The sequence below is a fragment of the Callospermophilus lateralis genome, chromosome 14, assembly GCF_048772815.1.
Source record: "Callospermophilus lateralis isolate mCalLat2 chromosome 14, mCalLat2.hap1, whole genome shotgun sequence".
Classification (NCBI taxonomy): domain Eukaryota; kingdom Metazoa; phylum Chordata; class Mammalia; order Rodentia; family Sciuridae; genus Callospermophilus; species Callospermophilus lateralis.
In genome coordinates, this window is record NC_135318.1 from 23,110,435 (window position 1) to 23,133,610 (window position 23,176).

The following is a 23,176-nucleotide window of genomic DNA, read 5'->3' on the forward strand; positions in this document are numbered from 1 at the left end:
TTCCTATGACCTTACTCTCTTCGAGAAAGGCAAATGCCTGTACTCTGATTTGTGGACCCCATTCTGGAAGCAGGTAATGTTCGTAGCATTTTGCCAGTTACCCCATAGTCTCTGTTAATCAAATTCTTCCCTTCCTTTGAATTTCTACATTCCTTTCTTGCCTGTGCTGTTGACATTGGCTGTGGCAGTGGAATTTTCCAGTTTCATAGAAACTGTAGCTGTTTTAAGGGTATGGCTGCTTCATAAACTCTTTGTTTCTGTTACAGCCTGAGCCCTGGAGCTCTTGATGAAACAAACATTTTATAAAATGTAGGGTTTGTTTCTGAGCAGACACCACTGGTCAAAGGACAGATTCCCACTGCACCAGTGAGCTGGAAAAGTCCTTCACATTGCTAATTGATTTAGTCTGTTGTAATTTATATTGCTCAATTTGTAAAAACAGTAAGGAATTAATGGCAGCCGAAGTGGACACATGGAGTGGAGATAAATAATAGTGCAAATAATAGTACAAGATGACCATTTAAGGCAGTGAGACATGGTTAAGTGAAAAAGCAGGTTACAAATCACTAAGTAGAGTTTGACCTGTTTTTCTAAAGATGTGTGTGTGTGTGTGTGTGTGTGTGTGTGTGTGTGTGTTACTAGGAACATTAAACGGTGATTTTCTGAAGAATGAGGGATTTTTGAACGATTTGTACTTCATTTTTTGCTTGCCTGGCTTTTCCAAATTTTTTCAAACATGTGCTGTTTTGTAATAATAAGAAAAACAAGTTATTTAAAAACATAAATAAAAACAGCAAGATGCTGGGCAAACACCATATGTTTTGTCTGAATTCCACATATCCCTTCATGAAGGGCCAAGGACTGGTCTGGCTAGTGGAGGAGGGTTGTATTTCTGGGGATGGAGTGGGGAGCATCTCACAGGTGGCCATAGGGTACATACAGGCTGAGGAGCCAGGAGATCCACTTCCTGTGTTAGAAACTATATCAAAGTCATCAGATGGGCGGCCCAGAGAGTTGCCAAACAAAAGAGATAGAGGCACATTTGAAAGCTACAGAAAGCTTTTGGAACCAGAAATCCAGTGCATAAACCCACTGAGCACCTACTTTGGGCTGGCACTGTGCTGAAAAGCAGGCAGATGGGAGCAATGGCAACCAAGGAGGGGCGCTGGTAGCAGCTGCTATTCAAGGCTTCCTGGCAGAGCAGGGGATGCTGCTTGGTCTGCATGACTTCAGGATCCCACCTTTAATCCATTGGAGCTGCTCTAACAGGATACCAGAGACCATGCAGCCTCTAAACAATAAACTCCTTGCTCACAGTCTTGGAGTCTGGGGAGCACATAATCAAAGTACTGGCATAGTCAGTCTGGTGAGGGCTCTCTTCCTGGCTCATAGATGGTGGCTTCTGCTGTGACTTCACAGGATGGAAGGGAGTAGGGATCTCTTTTATAAAGGCATTAATATCATTCATGAGGTCTCTACCCTCATGACCTAATTACCTCCTCCCAAACCCCACCTCCAAACACTATCACACTGGAGACTATGTTTCAACATGTGAATTTTGAGGAGACATAAATGCTCACTCTATAGCTATCTCCAAGAAGAGTAGTCTTGCTGGGCTAAAACTAGAACAGAAAAAAAACAACTGCATGGGGAGTCTGCCTCCCCCCAGGTCTCTTCATCTAGTCTCCATGCATCAGTTTCTGCATCAGTGCATATTTTTCCAGGTTTTCTAGCAAAACCAGTTGGCTCAGATGATTGTTACGTTTTATTTTTAACAATTTATTAAAAATACAGAATATGCAAATGTGCAAAATACTTTATTCTTTTCTTTTCTTTTTTTTTTTTAGAACCCAGTGCCTTACCCATGCTAAGCAAGCAGCGTATCACTGAGTTACATCCCCAGCCCTACTAAGTAAAGTATTTTACCATGCACTATGGTCACAACAATTTGGAGAGTAGGATTAAGCAAGTAATATTATCCCCCATTCACAGGAGAGTACATTGAGGCTTAGAGAAAACAATTGCTAGTATTTACATAGTAATTGGGCTAGGACTAGGAATATGGTTTTCTGATCTTTTATCCAATAATCTTTCTATCCTACTATCTCGTATTTATTTGTTCTTTCCTTCATTTTTATTCCTCTAACATTTGAAATCCAGGGGATTCAAGAAATCAGGTGTGCGCCCTTGTAATTACACATTAGAATCTGGCCTAGATCAATGATTCTCAATTTTGAATGCACTTAAAATTGCCTGGGGGGGCTGGGGATGTGGCTCAAGCGGTAGCGTGCTCGTCTGGCATGCGTGCGGCCCGGGTTCAATCCTCAGCACTACATACAAACAAAGATGTTGTGTCCACCGATAACTAAAAAAAAATAAATAAATATTAAAACTCTCTCTCTCTCAAAAATAAATAAATAAATAAATAAATAAAATAAAATAAAATTGCCTGGGGAGCTTTTAAAAAATACCATTGCCCAGACCCCATCCCAAACCAATACAATCATGAACTCTGCTGTTTTGAAAGTTCCCTGGGTGATTCTAATGTGTAGCTAAAGTTTAAAATCATAGTTCTAGAGAGTAAACACAAAGCATGACTATTGTAGCTCTCCTTTGGGAAGCAGCAGAAGCTGCAAATATCTGGGAATTGACTGAATCTAGTAGGACTGCTGTGATCTTGAACTCCCTGCTTTTCTAGGGGTAGAATTGAGTTGAGTGTCATGGATGATGACTTTGTAATAGGAAGATCCAGTATATCTATCTGGGCAGCAGCCAGAGGCCTTGATCCATGCTGTGATCTCATGCTGTAAAGAAGAACTTGCTCTATGTAAAAGTGCTTGGCTTAGCTTTCCACTGTCATTACCATATTCTGAGTTTTTATTATGCAAATAGCAAGATATGGGTAGAAAAGAAGAGAACTAGATGGAGCTCAAAGAGGATCCTATCCAAGTGCATGTTGTAACTAGCTAGGAAATTAAATATCAGAGAGGGGAAATGACTTGAAATAATTAGAGAACAATGCAAAACAGGACATGATTCAGTGCCAAAATATGGCTACAGGCCACAACTGCCTACTCTCTTAGTATTTTTGAAGACTAATATTTCTTCATGGATCATAGTGTCCAAGCACTTTGCAGGTTGATTGACATTCATATTTTCATTTCCCCTGAGGCAGTTTAACTGGAGCAAATTCATAAGCCCAATTAAATAGAGATGGACAAGGAAAGAGGTGAAAGGAAGAGACGGCAGCTTCCATCTGCTAAGCATCTAAACACTTCCAATAGCTAGTACCTCGTAATAGCTCTCTACGCAGAAACTATTTGTTCATTTTTCAGATGAGAAAACTGAGGCTTGAGGAAGTGAAAGAAATTTGCATTGATCATAGAGTTGGTAAGTGGAATTGCAACTCCATCACATCTGGCTCTGTCTATTATACTTACCATTTATAAAACCATGATTGTAAATCATAAATTCACTTTATATGGGTAGCTTGCCTACAGGTCTATGAGCTGGAGAGTTTCATGGTGCAAACAGAGGATTGAGACATCTGCTATTTTTTCTTTTCTTTCTCATCATACCCTAGAGTTATTTATTCCTATATCCTTAACCTAATTGATGTGACCAATGTAAGCTGCATATGATCATCTGGCATGCATGGCCTTGGACAGAACCATAGGTCAAGAAATAGGGAATGAATCCAAGGTGAATTCAACAAATTGAATCAGAAACCTAGGGCAGCCAATGAGCATAGGACAGTCATGGTATATAAGATCCCGTGGAGAATTCCAAGGGGAAACTGGAAACAAGGACCTGTCCCCCAGACATTTTCAACTGATCCAGGAATAGAAGATACTGCCATCTAAATGCATGAACAAACAAATGACAAATGATAGAAACACATAAATGACTTCTTTTTCTTCTTCTCTTTCTCCTTCTTTTCTCCTGGTACTGGGGATTGAACCTAGGGCCATTTTTACCACTGAGATACATCCCCAGACCTTTTTAAATTTTATTTTGAGACAGGGTCTCGCTACATTGCCCAGACTGGCCTTGAGCTTGTGATCTTCCTGCCTTAGCCTTGCCATTAGCTGGGATTATGGGTATGTGCCACTGTATCTGGTGATATTTTCTTCTTTTGAGTAAACCCTGGAAACAGACTAGAGTTTCTTGACCAGTTGGGAGTACCATTTTGTTTTGTTTTACCACCATGGGTCCAAACATGGCACTTCAGTCCACAGGGCTTTGTGACCTTGGGTACAACAATCATTGTCCATCTCCTAGTTTGTAACTCTGGGGCAGCTCCCACATGCTTATTTGTTCTTAGGAATCACCTCTCATCACTAGGCAACAAAATGAACCAAACTAGATTTCTGAAAATAAGACATTTATCTCTGATGCTGTATGTTGCTCTGTACTTTAGAGCAAGGGACATTTAGATCAGAGAATCCCTGAAAGCAAAGTCTTTTGATTACTTTGTTGATTCCACTTGGTATTTTTCTCAGATACAACCCCCCTTTTTCTTCCTGTCCCTCTCCTTCTCTGTCTCCCTCTCCCTTTCTCTCAGAAAGCAGTGATTCTCAGTTTTTGAAAGACAGAATAAGCTCTGGGAGTCTCAGAAATGCTGGTGTGTCACCAGTCCTCAGAATGGAAAAGGAAGGAAATTACCATTTATTCAGTATGTACCATGTACTCACAGCACTAAGAGGAAAGTATTAGCTTGATTTTACAGAAGAGAGGCTAAAGGGCAGGACACTCCATCTCAGGGACAGACTTCAATATCAGAAGACAGGGCTGAGTACACATCTTGGCTATACCACTACCTAGTTCTATGACTTGACTGAAGTTTCTGGGCTTCAGGATTCTTCCCTGCAACCCCCTATAGTTTTTTTAACAACTTTATGGAGGTATAATGGACATACAACACACTGTACATGTTTGTAATGTACAATTTAAGTTTTGACACGTCAAAATATGAAATCCATGAAGCCCTCATCCAATCACAATAATCACAACACCCCAAATTTTATTCTTCTCCTTTTAGGTCTCTCTGTCTATTCCTGCTACCCTTGTCCCCAGCAAACCCTGAACTGCCTTCTGTCTGGGAGTGGCAGGTAAACATAACGCGCCCCCCCCCCACCCCAATGTCCATGTCCTTCATCTTCCCTGCTTGTGAATATGTTATAGAGCAAAAGTGACCTTTTGGATGAGATTTTCCTGGGTTATTTTGGGCAGCACTATAGAAGGGAAAGGGGGAGGAAGTAGGATCAGAGTTGGACAAGAGCTGTAATGATGGAGGTGAGGGTTGGAGTTTTCAGTGTGAAATCTGAAGTGTAATTGCTGACTTTGAAGGTGTAGGCAGGAGCCACAAGGAACTTAGGTGATTTAGAGAAGCTGGAAAATGAGGAAACGGAATCTTCCCCGGACCCTCTAAAAGGAAAGCAGCCCTGCAGTCATTTTGATTGGCCCTCAAAAATATCCAGGTCCTAATTTCTATAACTTATGAATGTTGCCTTAAGTCACAAAAAGACTTTTGCAATTAAATTAAGAATTTTGTGATGATAAGATTATCCTGAATTGTCCAGTGAGGATTGATTTAATCACAAGTATCCTTATAAGGGGGAAGCAGAGGGACATTTGAAGGGGGTGTGACATTAAAAACAGAGATGTACATTAAGGATAGAGGAACAAAACAAATCATGGAGGGAACCACTAGGAACTGAAAAGGGGAAGGAAATGAATTCTCAGAACATCCAGAAGGGACCAGAGCAGCCCTCATCATGCTGTCAGCCCAATAAAACTGATTTGGGGCTTCTGATCTCAGGAGCTGTAAGATGATGATGAATCAAAGTAGTTAGAAGTCACTAATTTATGGTAAATTTGTTACAGTAGCAAAAGGAAACTAATACATGGAGCCTCAATTTTATAGCTGTAAAATGAAGATAAGATATTATTTCTGGGGCTATAATTAAATTAGTTTGTAGCAGATGCAGTTCTTTTCTTACGATCCCCCTTATTTCCTTCTCAGTCCTGCATGGAGGTGATCTTTAGCATAACTTAACTTACACTTCTGGAGGTGGCCCATGTTACCAGGGAAATATTTGTTTTCTAGATGGTCTGGTGGGAAGATGACTGATATGACTTTATTCTATGGAAGGAGGGTAAGATACAGCCAACTTTGGCCAGGACCTGGGTAGAGAAGTCACATAGTAGAAACCAGCCATGGAAAGCAGATTATGAAGAAAGGGCTTGTTTTAAATTCTTATTCAGTCATGCTAAGGCCAACAGATCAGAAAACAGCTGCCTTGGGAGAGGTAGTTTGTTATTCACAGTTGCCAAGAGGGAAGAGGCCAGCATGATGTATGGGACCCACAGGAGGAAACACCAAGGTTGGTCTAGAGGCCGAAGTAGCAGAAGGAAAAAAATGGGCAAAAATGTTTACTGTGGTTTCTCCTGGGAAAGAATGGGCAAGACAGAGCAAACAGGTTTAGGATTGCCTAGTTTGGGTAATTCCTGAAGATTCTAGGGTATAGAGCCTCTTCTGAATTGTCTGCTACTTGGCCCTGGGTGGTTTGGGCAAGAAATTTTTGGCCTGATTGTTTAAGACCCAGATTGGGAGTGGGGTCTGGATCAACTGATTTGCTTATGAAAGGCACACTCCTGGGAGATTAGCTTGCTATCTCTAGGATTTAATTAACCCTACCCTTTCTCAGTCAGCCAAACCCCAGAGGCCAGAGCATCAAGAATCCAGAACATAAGAAAGGATTTCTAAAGGGCCAGGTTTCTAGATGGCCATCCCAGACAGATCACAAGGTCATCAGAGATGATTCAATGAGGGTTGCAAATACTTGTTGAAGAGACTGGAATAGGGCTTTAAAAGTCATTACTATTTAGAGAAACAACAGGGCAAAGGTAACAGACATTTCCAGTGGAAGACAGCATAAGGAATTCACAGAGAGCAAAAATTGATTGACACGCTTGGCATTGGATGGGACAGACACTGTTGGACTACTCAATTGTTATTCCCACGCCCGCCCCCCCCCTTTGCTATCTCCCACTAGAGTCTAGAAAGGCAGATGCTTGTTTGCCCACACTCTTTCAGATAAAGGCAGAACAGAAGGATAGAAAGAGCCTGAGTCCTATATGTCATTCTTGAGTTACAGAACCAATTCTGCGACTGAAAACCAGCCTCTACCTCAGAGCAATGCCTGTCCAAGGAAGGGGGGGCATGACCCTTGTCCTTGGAAAGACCCACAGAGCACACCAGGCATATACCCACCCTGCTGAGTTGTTTATCTACAAATAACTGGAGAGATCTGTTGTGCCAGGTGTCCTTGACTCAGTCAGGCTAGGTGGGGACCCATAGTAATCCCCTAGCAGCCACCAATCAGCATTAGACAGGGAAAATACCTGGGATTCCAGATGACCCTCCCAGTAGTTTATGGTGGTTCATAACATGTTGGGAAACCATGTAGTTCAGCAGTACTCCCCTCGTGGTTTAAACCAATCAGTTTAAACAATCCCCCTTACCCAAGTTGTTCCTGCCAGTGAATGTGCTAATCAATGTTAAAGAGTTGTTGTTTGATTCCGGCCCCCCCTTGTTTGATCACCCCCCCCCGCCCCCACAGCGAGTGGTGATTTGCTAAGAGATGCTATGATGTATGTGAAGTCCCTGCCTTCCAGAAAGAGTGTATAAACTGCTCTCAGCGTCATCAGTTGCTGTGTGTACGCAGAGGACCGAGCTAGCTTGCAATAAATACCTCTTTGTGCTGCTTACATGGATCTTGGTCTCTGGTGGTCTTTTGGGGGTCCCAAATTCGAGCATAACCAGACTGCCTATTTGTATACTTTGAGTTAAGTAACTATAACTGTCCTTGTAGTTTAAGCCAATGTTAGTAGAGTTTGACGTTATTTGTCTTTTGAGGTGTTCCTTATTGATACAGAGGTTTGCACGGAGCGGCAGTAGGAGAAATGTTTATGGGTGTCTGTCTGGCTGAGTGGCTTAACACCAGGGTTCTAAATTTACTTTCTGTCATTTTTTATCTTTTAAGCCTAAGTGAAATTTTGGTTCATCGATATATCAATCAAGAAACAAACAGTACCTTTGTCACGGAAAGAATAATCGAAAATAATTGAAAGGGAACTTTGAAAGGTACAGTCAGTTTGATCCCCAGTAACACAAAAAGAAGACAGGGTTGGGGGACAGGGAGCAGGAAGATACAGACAGATACAGTCAGATTTAAAGGAAATTAATGGAGGATGCTGAAACACCCTCAGGCCTTGCCTGAGGGACAAGGAGGAATGGGTTCCAGAATTTAGTAAAAGCAGAGCAGTAGATAAGGGGCTGTGACATCAGGTGGAGTATAAAGTCACCATCACCCTGAAGTCGGGCAGGGAGAGAGCCATTCAAATGATCACCTTGACCTCTGTCTCCTCTCACCCTGCAGATTCCTGCCAGTGCCTCCCCATGGCTGAGCCCTGCCACAGATACAGGACCTGGGTGAGTCAGCATAAAGCAGGGAGTGGAAGTGGGTGGTAGAGCAAAGAGATTATAATCAAAATTAGATTCCACCACTGATTGTGTTAGCATAAATTTGTCACTTCTTCCAAGACATTCATCCTGTCCCTGAGACTCCTGAACTACCAGAGGCAAGGCTTACTTCTCAGGAAATCAAAAACCTGTGATTTCAAAGCCCAATTTAAATCCCAGATCTCACTGATAATTAATTAACCACTGATATAGTTAATGCTACATCTTAGTCACAGAGACTAACTGGGAAACTGGGGGCTAGGAGAAATGGATGGCTCTAGGCCTCAGGTTAAGCTTCTGTGGCCTCTGTCACCATGGGGCTGCTATTCTTCCACTCATTACAACCAGAAAGAGTGGTTTCAATTTTGTTAGCAGCAGCTTTCCTGGCTCTTCTCCAAGGTTCATTATTGAGCAAATACCTTACCTTATTACTATCACATTTTGAAGCAGAGGAAGCAATTACGTGGGCATATAGTGTACCCGAATAACAACAAAAGTACAAGAACCAGGATTTGGGTTTTCCTGCTTGTTGCAGAGTCTCCTTGAGCCTTGCAGAGAGTGTCCTGTTATTAAATCAATGGCCCATTAGGTTGAGCAGTTCATTGGTTGTGATATTCTGTTGTAGGAGTTAGGAAGGATTCAGAAACTGGAAGGAAATTATCCTCTAGGCAGTACAGTAGATTAATATCATCTCTTAAGCTTATAGGTACATAAAAGGGGCTTTTAATTTTTCTTCCTCAAGATGAAGAAGGTAATGCATACACCTGGCCAAAATTCCAGGAGTATGAAATGGAATATAGCCATGTGCCGGTTTACTGGTATCTAATACATCCACCCAGAAGCTACCATGGCAATGGTCTCTGTTGAAGTCTTTTCAGAGGTTCTGGGCACATGCAATCACATGTGGATTCTTTCAAAGAGCTTAGCATCCACTATCCCAGCACCATCCTTTGGCTGCCGAATGAGCTTTGGCTGCCGAATGAATGGCTCACAGATATGCCTCTTTTTCTGGAGGACTCTGCTCAACCAAGTGTGGGTTGCCTCACTCAACTGTTGTGCACACCCCCTACCCCCCAGGTAGCCTATAGTTGATATCTGATGGATACTGAAATGTAATAGAAGAAAATCAACCCCCTGCCTCAAGGTTGAGCCACGCTGTGGGGTAATTCATGTTCCAGTGCTCCAGTGCTTCAGAGCTCCTCCTGGGGTTGGGTTGAAGTCTCCAGCTGAGATCACAGCCACACTTAACTTTTGTCACTCACCCCCACATTCTGCTTCTTTCACTGCCCCTCCCTTTCTCTTGAGAGCACTGTTTAAAAAAAAAAATCATCACACAAGGATGCCAGCTTCAGTCTCCATTTTTGGAAAACCCCCATCTCCCATCCCTCAGGAAGTTGGTCCTGTGAAGCAGACTGTAAGGATGGTGGGATTCTGAAGATGGATCACTGGGTGGCAGGATGGCAGAACCCACCCCATTGCTAGTTACCGGAGCATTGCTAGTCACTGCTAGGCTGTGGCACATAACCTTTGTCAAACCAGGGAATGCTGCAAGTGAAAGTGAGACAGGTGGGTTCTTGTGGAGAGACTAAGTGGAGATAAGTAGATGGAAATTCGGATCAATAAGCATGACCAGCCATGCCTGTCCTTTTATCAGATGAACAACACCTTCAGCATATGCTTGTACCAGATCAACCGGAACAAAAACACAATTAATTTAAATGTCACCAGATTCCAAGACTTATACCCACATGTGATTTATGACTAGACTATTTGACCAAAGAGAAACATTCTAAACCCCAGATATAGAATGATTGTCATGGGACTTGATTTACAAAGAAGTTTGCCTGAGAACCTGCACATTTTTTCCCCCTGGAAAAATCATATATATGATCAGAAATTTCAACCCTGAGCATGTCACTTGTCTTCTTCTCCCTGAGAAGCGAGGGACACCCATACACTACTTTTGGGTGTATAAACCTTGCTGTCCTTAAATAAATCTTTGCTTGTGCCTTGCCTCTGACACATCCTGAAATTCTCAAGAACCCACCCTGGCTGAGTGGGTTCTCCTCTGGATCCCCTTCTAGAAACAAAAGGGGGTGCCCTCGCTGGTATAGTCTTTGGTGACTGAGAGGTTTGGAGAAATTCCCCGCTGTAAGGTCTGTGGAGATAAGTGACTATTGCTAAGTAAGCAACACAGGAGGGTCCAAAGGGCTCTTGAGCAGCATTTAAAGAAAATCTCATCACCTGCAGTCAGCTGACAACCAGGAAAAGGTCTTAGCTAGAAGAGAGGCAGAATTTCAGAGCAGGCTGACTATTGATGTCAAAGTTAAGACCTTGACAGGGAAGGAGGAAAATCTTGAGACAGGCTGGGCTATCAGGGTAGACTTGAGAACCTTGAACCCTCAGATCCAAGAGGGCCTCTCTGTTGGAAGACAGACAGCACCCTAACATGGAAAGTACATAGGGGCCTATTGTGAGCCAAATCTCATCTCTACCTAACTGGGAGATCTCTGTGACTATTAAGGGAGAAAAAGAATTGTCAGCCAGAGACACTTCAGGACCTTGCTTACAGCTGAGGGGCGATGCCTGGGTGTGCATCCTGAAGGTGTTGGATTACGGAGGAGCTGAATATAGAGAGGTTTAGGGAAATTTAACCAGTCAGAGGCATACTTCCATGGCATAGTACTTAATACATGATGAGAGCTCTGAGAGCCAATTCTAACATGCTTCTGGGATGGTTCTGAGAAGCTGGGCAGAACAAATGGCCACATATAGAGAGATGTCAAAACTCTCCTGGTAGAATGTGGATGTAGGGATTAAAAAAAATTAGAGAAGTAAGCATGCTAATATATTAACTAAGCATGCTAACCAAATAAGACTAGAAGATGTTCTTGCTGGCTATGCTACTCAGAAGGGCTCTGATAGACATCACTGTTTATCAGATGCAAATAAAGTCTCTGCCAAGGAACCAGCACCCTTGAGAAACTTGTTGGTGTTTGTCCTCTGTAGGCCAGAACTGAGGGTAGAAGATGCTCTTATAGAACAGGAACCCTTAGTAGATGCAGGGATGATAGGATCCCAGAATATTAGCGATAACTGTGAGACCAACAGACAACCTAATTACCATAATGGATAGCAATGTCAAAGTGGCAGCCAGGGGGCCTGACCTGACCTTATGGGAATGACTGATAGAATGTGGTATTTCTAGGGACAAGATATATGGGCAGATAGAAAGGGTATTGCTTAATATACAATCTAAAGAGGTCAAGGAATTAGTAGCAGGCTGAGGTCAGACATCACTTCAATGGAAAATCATAATCCATTATCCAGTTTTAAAACCTGAGCCTGTTCTCAGATGGACAATACACAGACTGAAGGAGAAACTGGTGTCCATGAGAAAGATCCCAGAATATCATAGCAAGTACACACAGATTTCTTCAGTCCTTCTCCTAAGCAATTTATGGTTATTTCTTTGGAAAATCATAAGAAAGAGCAATATCCTGATCTTTTGAGGGATGTTGGATATATAAGGTGATGGGGTTATTCAGGGGTCTTAAGAAGCATCCTGCTTCCTCCCCATTTCTGTTTTTTTTAATTTAATATTTATTTTTTAGTTTTTGGTGGACACAACATCTTTGTTTGTATGTGGTGCTGAGGATTGAACCCAGGCCGCACGCTTGCCAGGCGAGCACGCTACCGCTTGAGCCACATCCCCAGCCCCCTCCCCATTTCTTAAACTGTTCCTTCCCCTACTCCCAATTAGAGTAGGGTGATACTGGATTCAGACAATAAATGGAGTCTTCACCCAGGTCTGTCTCAGTGGATCTACAGGGTCCTGTTATCAACCTACTGGTCATTTCTCCAGTTCCTGAATGTATAATTGGAATGGAATACTTAGCTGTTGTCAGAACCTTTATATTAGTCCTTAACTTGTAGAGTAAGAGATATATTTTTTAGAAAAGGCCAAGTGGAAGTCCCTAAAACAACCTTCCGTTCTCACCAGCTCCCAATTAAGACAGTAAACAAAAACAATATCACATCCAGGGAAAACAAATATTCACCTGGGACACACAACATTCTACTTTTATAGCCTTGCAGCAGGACTATGTTCTTTTTCCTGTTTTCTGTCATAATATATTCTGAAGAGACCTGGACCATCTGCCATCATATTGTTCTACCATATTGAAATCTCATGCTAGTCAGATTTGATGAACAAAAAAATACAAGTACTCTGGGTGCCCTGATGAGACATATTGCAGATGGTAGGTACACCTCACAAAATTTAAGAGTTTGCTATATGGATGACATGTTTTAACTAACAATTATTATTTTTAAAAAACTGAAACAAATTTAGACTTAGGAGAGACACAGAAGGATTCCAGAGATTTTTTTGTGTGTTCATTTTATCCCTGTTAACATCTTGTATAAGCATAGAACACACATCAAAACAAAATCTGAAAAACCAGCCTCTATCTCAGAGCAAAGCCTGTCCAAGGAAGGGACATGGCCTTTGTCCTTGGAAAAACCCACAGAGCACTCCTAGGCACATTCCCACCCTGCTAAGTTGTTTATCTACAAATAACAGGAGAGATCTGCTGTGCCAGGTGTCCCTGACTCAGTTAGGCTAGGTGGGGATCCATAGCAGACCCCTAGCAGCCCCCAATCAGCATGAGACAGGGAAATACCTGGGATGCCAGATAACCCCCCCAGTAGTTTATGGTGGTTGATAACAAGTTGGGAAACCACGTAGTTCAGCACGTACACCCCTCTTGGCTTAAACCAATCAGTTCAAAGGAATCCCCCTTTTGTACTGACCAATCACCCCTACCCAATTTGTTCCTGCCAGTGAATGTGCTAATCATGTTTTAGAGTTGTTATTTGATTTTCCTGCGGTGTGTGATGATTTGCTAAGAGTTGCTATGATGTATGTGAAGTCCCTGCCTTCTCCAAAGAATGTATAAAACTGCTGCAAACCCTGGGCTCGGGGCCTCTCGGCATCACCACTTGCTGTGTGTGTGCGCGCTCGGAGGACCGAGCTAGCTGGCAATAAACACCTCTTTGCTGCTTACATCAATCTTGGGTCTCTGGTGGTCTTTGGGGGTCCCGAATTCGAGCATAACAAATCATCTTGGTACAATGCTATTATCTAAAGTACAAGACCTTATTTGGGTGGTGAAGTGGACAGTAGTCTAGGGCATGTCAGGACATTTTCTACAAAAATATCAAGTTACTGCACCTTATTCCTCTAACCACTAAGAATGAAGCATAATACTTGGGAGATGTCTTCAGGTTTAAGAGCAAGCATATTTTGAGCTTGGCAATACTGTTCCTACACACTTAGCTGTTGATATGCCGAGTGGCTAGTTTTGAGTAGGTCTCAGATCAAGAAAGAGCTCAGTAGCACTGCCTCTTCAGCCATGTTGTTTGCCACATCTCGCCTGGCACATTTCACCAGCCCAGAGGTATCTGCAGTAGAGGAACGGCTAAGTGGAAGATCTGGCAAGTGCTAGGAAGGGCCATAAAACAAAAACAAACAAAAACAAACCATCAGAAGAGTCCAAGTGCAGACCTCTAAAGTTCTGCAGCACGACATGCCAAATTAAATAAAAAAAAAAAAAAAAAAAAAAAAAGGAAGAAGAAAATCAAAACAAAGAAAACCAAAACAAAACCTTAAAGATCTTTTATTCCAGCAATCTTATTTCAAAGATAAAAATGAGGCGTAAGTCCTAAGGATAATTGGCAGCATTGGCTTTTGTAGTGGTGTTTCTTCTTCTTCTTTTTTTAAATTTTCTAACACAATTTTATCATATATTAAATATTTAAATGTTTTGAACAAAATTAGGAAAGATATGAAGCTGATTTAGGAAACACAGGAACCCTAGATTCACAGGGTGTTTGGGGGAATATTAGCTACACTGAAGCTATGGACCCCCAAACTAGATGTTCATTACTATTACACTAGTGAATTCTGGGAGGGAAGGGACCTTGTACTTTTTAAAATATTCAGTTCTCTGTGCCTTGTTGAATAAACTAATAAAACGTATAAACATACATGAATGACTGGCGAATGGCTGTGTGTAATGTATGTGGCCATGTTTATTTTTAAGATTTTAATTCAGGAAGCCTGTGCAGTGGAGGCACAAATGAGGTTTACCCAGTCCCTACCATTCAGGAGCTGAGTGCAGTAGGTGTGGGGACACACATAACACAGTAGAAAGGGATTAAGACCTTTTAAGAGTGGTGTGCTGTAAGCCTAGGGTCCTCTGAGGAGGAAAAGTGCAGCTAGGGATGGGCAAACGTGCGTGTCAGCAAGAGTCTTGCACCATCAAGAACATGGATTCTGAAACTTGGTTCATCTACTGAGTTACCTTTTGACTTCAGGGAAAAAAAAATACAGCTTGTAATTTAATCTGCCAGATGTTTTCCATTCTGCAACTCCCGTGTTTTAGGTTCCCTTGGGCAGAGACCTCCGCTGAATTTCCAATTTGGTTTCTCGCCTCTGCACCCAAGGTCCTCTGGACCCCCTCCGCGCAGCAGGTCAGAGAAGGAAATACGTGAGGCCCCTTTAAAGGAACCCTCAGGGACACACGCCCAGGGTGCTCCCCGGCCGCAGGGCAGGGGCGGGACGCCGGAGACCCGGGCTTCCCACGCAGCCGGGGACGCCGTTGCGTCAGGGCTCCCGCAGCCAATCAGGATGGATCCTGGCGGGACGCATTACTAGGGCGACGGCCGGGTACCTCCTCGCTTCGGGATGAATTAGCGGCGGGTTCTACCCCGAGGTTTGACCCCTCAGGAATCTCCGGCCTGTCCACGTGCCCCCTGCGGAGTGGCACGGCATTCCCTGCCCGTCACAGGTGGGCGGCCAGAATTGCCGGGTGGGGGATAGGATGCGGGTAAAATGGCGGCGACCCGGGGATCTCCGAGTTGCGGGAGGGGGAGGCGCAACCGCGAGCTGCGGGTCTCCCCCGGGCTGCGGGCCAGGTAATGGTCACTCCGCTGGGAATTGGGGTTCCAGCTTGCGGGGAGGTTTCACCCTCTCAGCTTTGAGGAGACGCGGGCGAGCGATTCGCAGAAGGTGGCGCAGGCCTTGGCAGCCGAGGGGCCGCGGGAGTCAGGGCGGCGAGGGCGAGGTGGCCGTGGGGCGGGCAGGGTTGGGTGCCCCGTTGGTGCTCTGGACGAAGCGTGGGACCTTCCCGCCCAGACCTCGGGGGTTCTGGGAGCTGCACTGTCCTGACCACACCCCGAGCATGCCCCTGTTAAAATCTCCTGAGCCTAAATGTCGCAAGTGGCAGCCACGTGCCAGACTTGAGCGGGAGCTGTCGAGGGCAGGGGCTGCAGCTGTTTTGCATAAAGAGGTGTGAGTCGTAGCTGCCAGCGTGGCAGTGCCGCGAAGGTAAAGGTAGGCTTTGCTAGAGGCTGATGCCAAAACCTGATTTTTACGAGGCTTCTTCGCATTTAACTGCCTGTTTGAAGAGATAGAAAGATAAGGCTCTTACTTGTAGTTGTAGAGCCATTCTGCTTTCTGGTGGGTTCCTGGGTTTGGGGTGCGTTTTCTTGCAGCATTGCATCTGCCTTTGAAGTTCATTACTGTATTCATAGAGGCACTTAATTGCTTTATATGGATAAGATTGGGGAGTGAATTTCAGTTTAAACTAAAAATACTTAAGTGTTGTTTAAGGTATTGCTAAGATGAAACATTATTCATATTCCTCACTTATTTGGGCAAAGAAATGTGTCATGAAGTATAACTAGTTGGGTTTTAAAAACTGTTTTGATCAAAGTCCTTTATGAAAAATTGTATATTTTCGAGTTAGTGAAAGAAAATTGCTTTTTTTTCCAATTTTTATGTTGTAGTTTGATGTGACAGGTAGATAAAGCATAATTAAGTAATTTTTCCTGTTTTGTGACAGGCTTGATTTTTGTGGAATTAATGTTCTGTAATTGAGGAAGCACGTAACACTTTGTGTGAGTCAGGCACTGTGAAAGTGAGGCTGCTTCTACCTTTCAACTTGAGCAAATTGTGGGAATCATCTATCCCTACAGGTCTGAAAGCGGTTGCTGCTGACCACCAGAAGGAAATAATGGGGAAATCCCCAAAGACTCTTCCAAATGGATCTTTGGAGATTTGGTCAGTTTGTTTTGGGGTTGAAATTATGTGTGATTATGTTCAAACTGTGCCTTGAAGTATTTTAGGGCAATCTTGTAACTGCTCTGTTGGATGCCCTATCTCTGAAATGGCGATAGCATTTTTTGCCTAGATAATTTCATTGTGCTGTTGTGAAGGAGGAAAAAGAGAGTGTATGTAAAAGGATTTTTTAAAAAGTTAAAAGTACAGTGATTAGGGTTGATATTTTTATTATGCACTTGCTGGCCATGCAGTGTGTCCAGGGCCTTATTACATGCTCTCAGCTAGCAGCATTATGAAGTTATCATCTTTGTTTTACAGACAAGAAATGTGAGACACATTGAAATTCAGTAATTTTGTACCAAAGTGTATAATTACTATTGTCATTATGTTTAAGCTTATGTTTGTAAACTGTATGCCTGTTGTCTGTTTATATACAGATTTATGTGTTAAGGGGAAATATGTGAACAGATTTGTTCTGTAATTGATTTCAAGGGAATCATTGTTTGTGATCTTTTAGTTGTTAAATAATAACTGATTCATTTTGTTGGCATCTAGTAGTGATCTGTGATGACTACAGTCACTTACTTTGCTTAAGTGGTATATTCATCCTACTTTTGATGTTATTAGTTTATTTATTTATTTTTTTTTTAAGAGAGTGAGAGAGGAGGAGAGAGAGAGAGAGAGAGAGAGAGAGAGTTTTTTAATATTTATTTTTTAGTTATCGGCGGACACAACATCTTTGTTTGTACATGGTGCTGAGAATCGAACCCGGGCCGCACGCATGCCAGGCGAGCGCGCTACCACTTGAGCCACATCCCCAGCCCCTGATGTTATTAGTTTAAAAGGTAGTTTAAAACAAAGAGTTGTGACTATTTCTACTAGGAAACACATGTCAATAATTAATATTTGAATTTTGATGAAATTCTTTGAAAGAGCTAGACATGATAGCTTGTACCATTATACCATTATATAGTAGCCATTATCCTGGCTACTCTGGAGGGTGAGGCAGGAGGATCACCGGTTCTAGGCGTGTCTGGGTAACTTGACAACAAAGTCTGAAAATAAAATAAAAAGGACTGGGGATGTAACTAAATGGTGGAGCATTTGCCTAGCATGCATGAGGCCCTAGGTTCAATTCCTAGTACTGGAAAAAGAAAATTCTTTGCAAGAAGAACTTGCTGGGTACTTTAAAAAATTGTTTTAGGAAGGTTCATTGCTAATTTTTCTAATCTTTATAGGAAAAAAAATCACAAATAAAAGTGACTTAGGGCCATTCATTCTTTCTTTGAACCTTTTTATAGTAATCTTGCCAAGACTTTGGGATTTAAAGATTAATTCCTGATCTTATTTTGAAGAGTTCAAGGAGAAACTGAAGTCCAGAAATTTGAAGACTAGTGAATGAGATGAACAAATAAATGATTAACTAATACATTGTGCTGAGAACTCAAATATAGCTGTGGGGGGTACACATAAAAGGGAACGGTTGCTTCTACTGGGATGGACCTGGCCAAGAGAGGAAGAGAACTAACTGGAGGATACAGAAGAAAGGGCTCTGGTAGTTTGAGGAAGCAATGTGAAGCCAGCATGAATGAGAGGTCCTATGAGGGTCATATGACAGTGTTGTAAGTATTGCTGGGAGAGAAGCTAGGTTGGAATTCTCAGCTAAGAGAAACTTTAAGAGACTTTATCCTGTGGGCAGTAAGGACTGAAGAAGGATTTTATTAGATGAGTAACATGATCAAAATTATATTCTTGAGAGGTGATTTGGGACAGGGTGAAAGACAGAATGTAAGAAAGAGACCAGTTAAGGCTAGTTTCAGACTCCAGATGAGTTGATGAGGGAGTGAACCAGGTCATCAGCTGTGGCAGAGCAGAGTTCAAATTCCACATGTTTTGAAAGCAGAATATAAAATGGATTAGGTGTGAAGTGGCCCAGGGTGGAGGAGGCGGAACACCTGCTGGGTCAGTAGAGGCAAGAGTAAAGTAAGTTTGTTTTGTAACTATATGGTTGGAAATTGGAAATTTGTTTTTCATTAATTTAAGAAAAAGAATGCAGCAGGGCTTCTTCATGATTGGGTTCAAAGGGAAAGGAAGAATTATTTAAGGTATGTTTGGGGAAAAAAGCTGTGATAATGGGCTTTAGAATTTTAAAATTTATATTAGGTTCTTAATATTTGTACAGAAGTGTTTTTAATATGGAATATGAAGTATCACTGATGAATTCTCTAGTTTATAAAGTGGATCACCCAACATTTATAATGATAGTTATCCAGCACCTAACAACATAATATGAATGCACTGCAAATCGACAGCAAGATGAAAATGCAAGCCCTTCAAAGATGCAGTATTTCATGAATTGTGAGTATGGTGGAGAACTTCTCAAATCATAAGCATAAATCAAGGAATAAGTGAGTAGAGTAGATAGACATTTTTGAAAGGACTCAGAAAGCAGTGATAAAAATGAGTGATAAATTTGTCTTGACATTTCATTAAAACTGATAACTTCCCTCCATCTAAAAGTCACTGTTAAGAGAATGAAGAACAAAATACAGACTGGAAGAAGAAATTTGCAATTCATATATCTGACCAAGGCCTTATACTCAGAATATGTATGTTTATTTATTGGTAAAATCAGTAAGAAAAAGAATTTAATTAGAAAATGAAACTTGAAGGGTACTTTCTATATGGCCAGCATGCATATAAAAAGATACTCATAGTCAACAGGGAAATATAAATTAAACAATAATGAGATATTCATATGCCTTCCAGATTAGCTAAAATTAAAAGATGGTCAGTGCTAATGTTGGCATGGATGTAGATTGACTGGATCACATAGATAGTGTTGGTTGGAGTGTAAAATGGTACAGTCACTTTGAAAAACTGTAGCTGTGTCCACTCTTACCTATAATCCAGTCATTCTATTTCTAGGTATATCCAGGAGAGATGAATGCATGTGTTTAGAAAAAGTGCATGAAAATGTTCATATGTCTTTATTCAGAATAACCCCAAATTGGATACAATCTGAATGCTCATCAGCAGAATGGATTAATAAATTGTGATATAAAAGGAATCATTAGAAAAGCAATAAAAAGAGAATAAACTACAAAAACACACATCAACATGGTGAGATCTCATAGTCTAAGGCAGATATAAGATTGCATAGTGCATGATTCCGTTAAATGAAGTTCAGAAACAACAACTACTTCATGATGATGTAAGTCAGAATAATGGTTACTTCAGGGTGGTGGAGAATGACTAGGAAGGGGCAGGAGGAAATCTTCTAGGACGTTGGAAAATATTCTGTGTCTTGGAATAGGCATATGACTGTGTAAAAATTTAAGTTGTAGATTCTACTATTTGTGTACCTCACCATAAATACATTGTACTTTAATAGTAATAATTATAATAATCATAATAAAGAGACGTAAGTAAGAATATGACAGTGCTAGATGCTAGACTAGTTTACTTGATGAGAAAAACCAGCAGGGATAATGTTGAGAGATATGCTTTAAATTCTTTTAAAAGTAGTTTGAGAAGATCTAGGAGAGAAAATTATGAAATATAAATTTTTTTTTGTTCTGAAATGACTTTTATATAATTGTCTTTCAAAAAAGCAAATGTGAAATCAAAGCTGTCATATCATGCTGTTATATAGATTGGTTACAAAGTTATGCTCCAAGCCCTCCATCAATTTATTTATTCCTTGTCATAGGAACTAGTACATAATTGCAAGTATAACCTAAATTTTATCAATATAATACATGGTACATTATGAAAAGTTGATTTTTTTTTTTTTTAAGAAATTCTTTTTTTTTTTTTTTTTTAAAGAGAGAGAGAGGAGAGAGAGAGAGAGAGAATTTTTTAATATTTATTTTTCAGTTATAGGCGGACACAACATCTTTGTTTGTACGTGGTGCTGAGAATCGAACCCGGGCCGCACGCATGCCAGGCGAGCGCGCTACCACTTGAGCCACATCCCCAGCCCAAGAAATTCTCATTAACTCTTTTTTGCCATTTTGATGGTCCTTATTTAAGAGAAATTGCTGAGTGGCCTTTTCCCCTGCTGTGCTGATTGTCCTTAGATAACAAGGACAGGCTGTACTTCCTTTGGCTGCAAGGTTTTGAATGCCATAATGGAGCTAAGAAGAGCCTTTGGTGAGACCCTGTACTGTTGAGGGTAAGATAATAACCCAAAAGGCCTTCACTCAGACCTCTCCCTAGAGAGGCAATAGGCCTCTGGGGTCTTACGGTGGTAACAGGGAGGCAAATGAAAAGGACATCTGAGGGTGGCCGTGGGTGAAAGCTAACAGTAGATGATTTACCATTCTATCCTCAGTCTTTCACAGTTGAGGTTTCTGAAAGCTTGTTTACTTCCTCAGAGGAGTGGATCACTGTTCTAGGGATGCAGATGAAGGGAATGCTTACATTTCCCTTAGTTTTCCATCTCAAGAATTCACATATATGTTATGTTTGTACAAAGAAATAGTAAATTCCCTTGGGAGAACTCATGAATAGCATTTTGGTGAGCTGGTATCTGGTAGTGCTGTTACAAAGAACAGAAATGCTGGACGAAAGTTGGGAATGAGAATGATGGAACACAAAGGAGTGGTGGCAGTCGTCCTTAGGGCTGGGTGGAGTGAAAGGGTTGTTTCTAACTCTGCTGGAGGAAACTTGTCTTGGGAAAGGCACCTTTGGATATGGCTCTTTCTGCTGTTCTGTAAATAATATAATTACTTTCTTGTAGTGATTTCATTCTTATATTCTGTGGCTTTTAAATAAAAGTTTACCTTTGTGGGGTTAGGGAGAAAATGATGAAAACTAGTAGCTTGAGTACCAAAATGTTTCTTTACTTGAACATTTTTGAATACCTACCATAAGCTTGGTGATGGGAACAGAGTTGGGTAAGATCTAGGTAGTAATGATAACCTCTTTTATAATAGATAGTAGCTAACATGGTGGGCGGTGAATTCCAGTAATCCTGGCTACTTGGGAGGTTGAGGTAGGAGGATCGTAAATTCAAGGCCAGCCTGGTCAACTTAACAAGAATATATTAGTCAGGGTTCTCTAGAGGAACAGAACTAACAGAATATATTCATATTCTTTAGTTTTCTCAGTCATGTAAGCCAATCTAAAATATCACTTTTTTAATATTTATATGGTGATACATTAGATTGGCTTATATCACTGAACTCTAGATAATCTGCAGGCCACCTGCAGGCTGGAGAGTTGAAGGAATAGGTAGCTATTCCAAGAAGTTGGAGCCTCAGAATAAGAGGAATCAATAATGTATCCCCAGAGACCTGGAAACTTCCTGGAGAGTTGCTGGTTAGAGACCACTTTGGAAGAATGAAGGAACTAGAGATATCAGGAAGGAACTGATATCTTCAAGCCATCCCAGCAGAAGTCAAAGCATCAGCTAAGAATTGAGTTTGGGTCTACTTCCTTGTTCTTCTAACTTTTTGTTCCATTTAGGCCCTCAACCTATTGGACTGTGCTGCCCATACTTAGGGTGGATCTCTCCCTCAGTTTGCTGTTTCACATGCTAATCATTCTTAGAAACACCCTCATTGACACACCCTGTAGCCTCCTAATTTCAGGAATATCTTAATCCAGTCAAGATGACAGTTCAGATGAGTCCTTACAGAGAAATTGTCTCAAAGTAAAACAGAAAAAGGGCCAAGGATGTAGCTTAATGGTAGAGTGGCCTGGGTTCAGTCCCCAGTATTTGGGGCAAAGGGATAATAGCTAATATTTACCAAATGCTTATTATCTATCAAATTCCATTGTAAGTGCTTTAACACCTTTTATCTTTATAACTTCCATTTTGAGATAAATACTAGTATTATCCTCATTTTTCCTTTTGAAGAATCTGAGACCCAAAGAGATTAAATGACATAAATTCAAACCTAAATGTTCTAGTTTTAGAGACTGTGCTCTTAACTGCTATGCTTTCATGCTTGTTTTAAAGCAATATAAATTTAAAACATACTGTACTTAAGGATTCTTTGAGTAAAGAGTGTGTCTTTTGAATTTTTGAATATTCTTGCTGGACATTAACTTTGTGGTTGATTTGCTGATTCTGTCAATGACGTGGTAGGATTTTCTTCTTGTTGTTTTAAGAAGAAGACTTAATTTTTTTTTTTTAGTTGTAGATGGACATGATACCTTTATTCATTATTTATTTATTTATTTATTATGAGGTGCTGAGGATCAAACCCAGTGCCTCACATGTGCTAGGCAGGTGCTCTACCACTGAGCTAGAACCCCAGTCCCATGTGGTAATTTTAAATGAGACATCCTTTTTTGCTGTTTCCCCTTTCATGTGTTGTCATGTGTTTTTACATTTTTTTTTTTTAATACTCATGCATTCTCCATTATGTCGCCGTGGAATTCAGTAAAAATATATTACCAGGTTTATAAGAAGAAACAATGATATTTTATTATGTATTGCTCAGACTGGAGAGCGTGAATTACTGGGATAATATACTTGTAACTACAATAATAGTTAATATAATGTAACT

The 23,176-nt window shown here is 41.2% G+C and overlaps 1 protein-coding gene across 11 annotated transcripts in view; it reads left to right on the forward strand.

Moving 5' to 3' along the window:
- Positions 1-15,213: 15,213 nt before the first annotated feature.
- Lclat1 (lysocardiolipin acyltransferase 1) overlaps positions 15,214-23,176 on the forward strand; it is a 233,340-nt gene continuing 225,377 nt past the window's right edge. For 9 of the 11 annotated variants that reach the window (XM_076832830.2, XM_076832818.2, XM_076832819.2 and 6 more), the window contains exon 1: positions 15,214-15,381. The gene's annotated coding sequence lies outside the window, so the exon portion shown is untranslated. Of the gene's footprint in view, positions 15,382-15,432; positions 15,509-16,570; positions 16,656-23,176 lie in introns of those variants that run through there. The other 2 variants (XM_076832820.2, XM_076832822.2) reach the window with 2 other exon arrangements.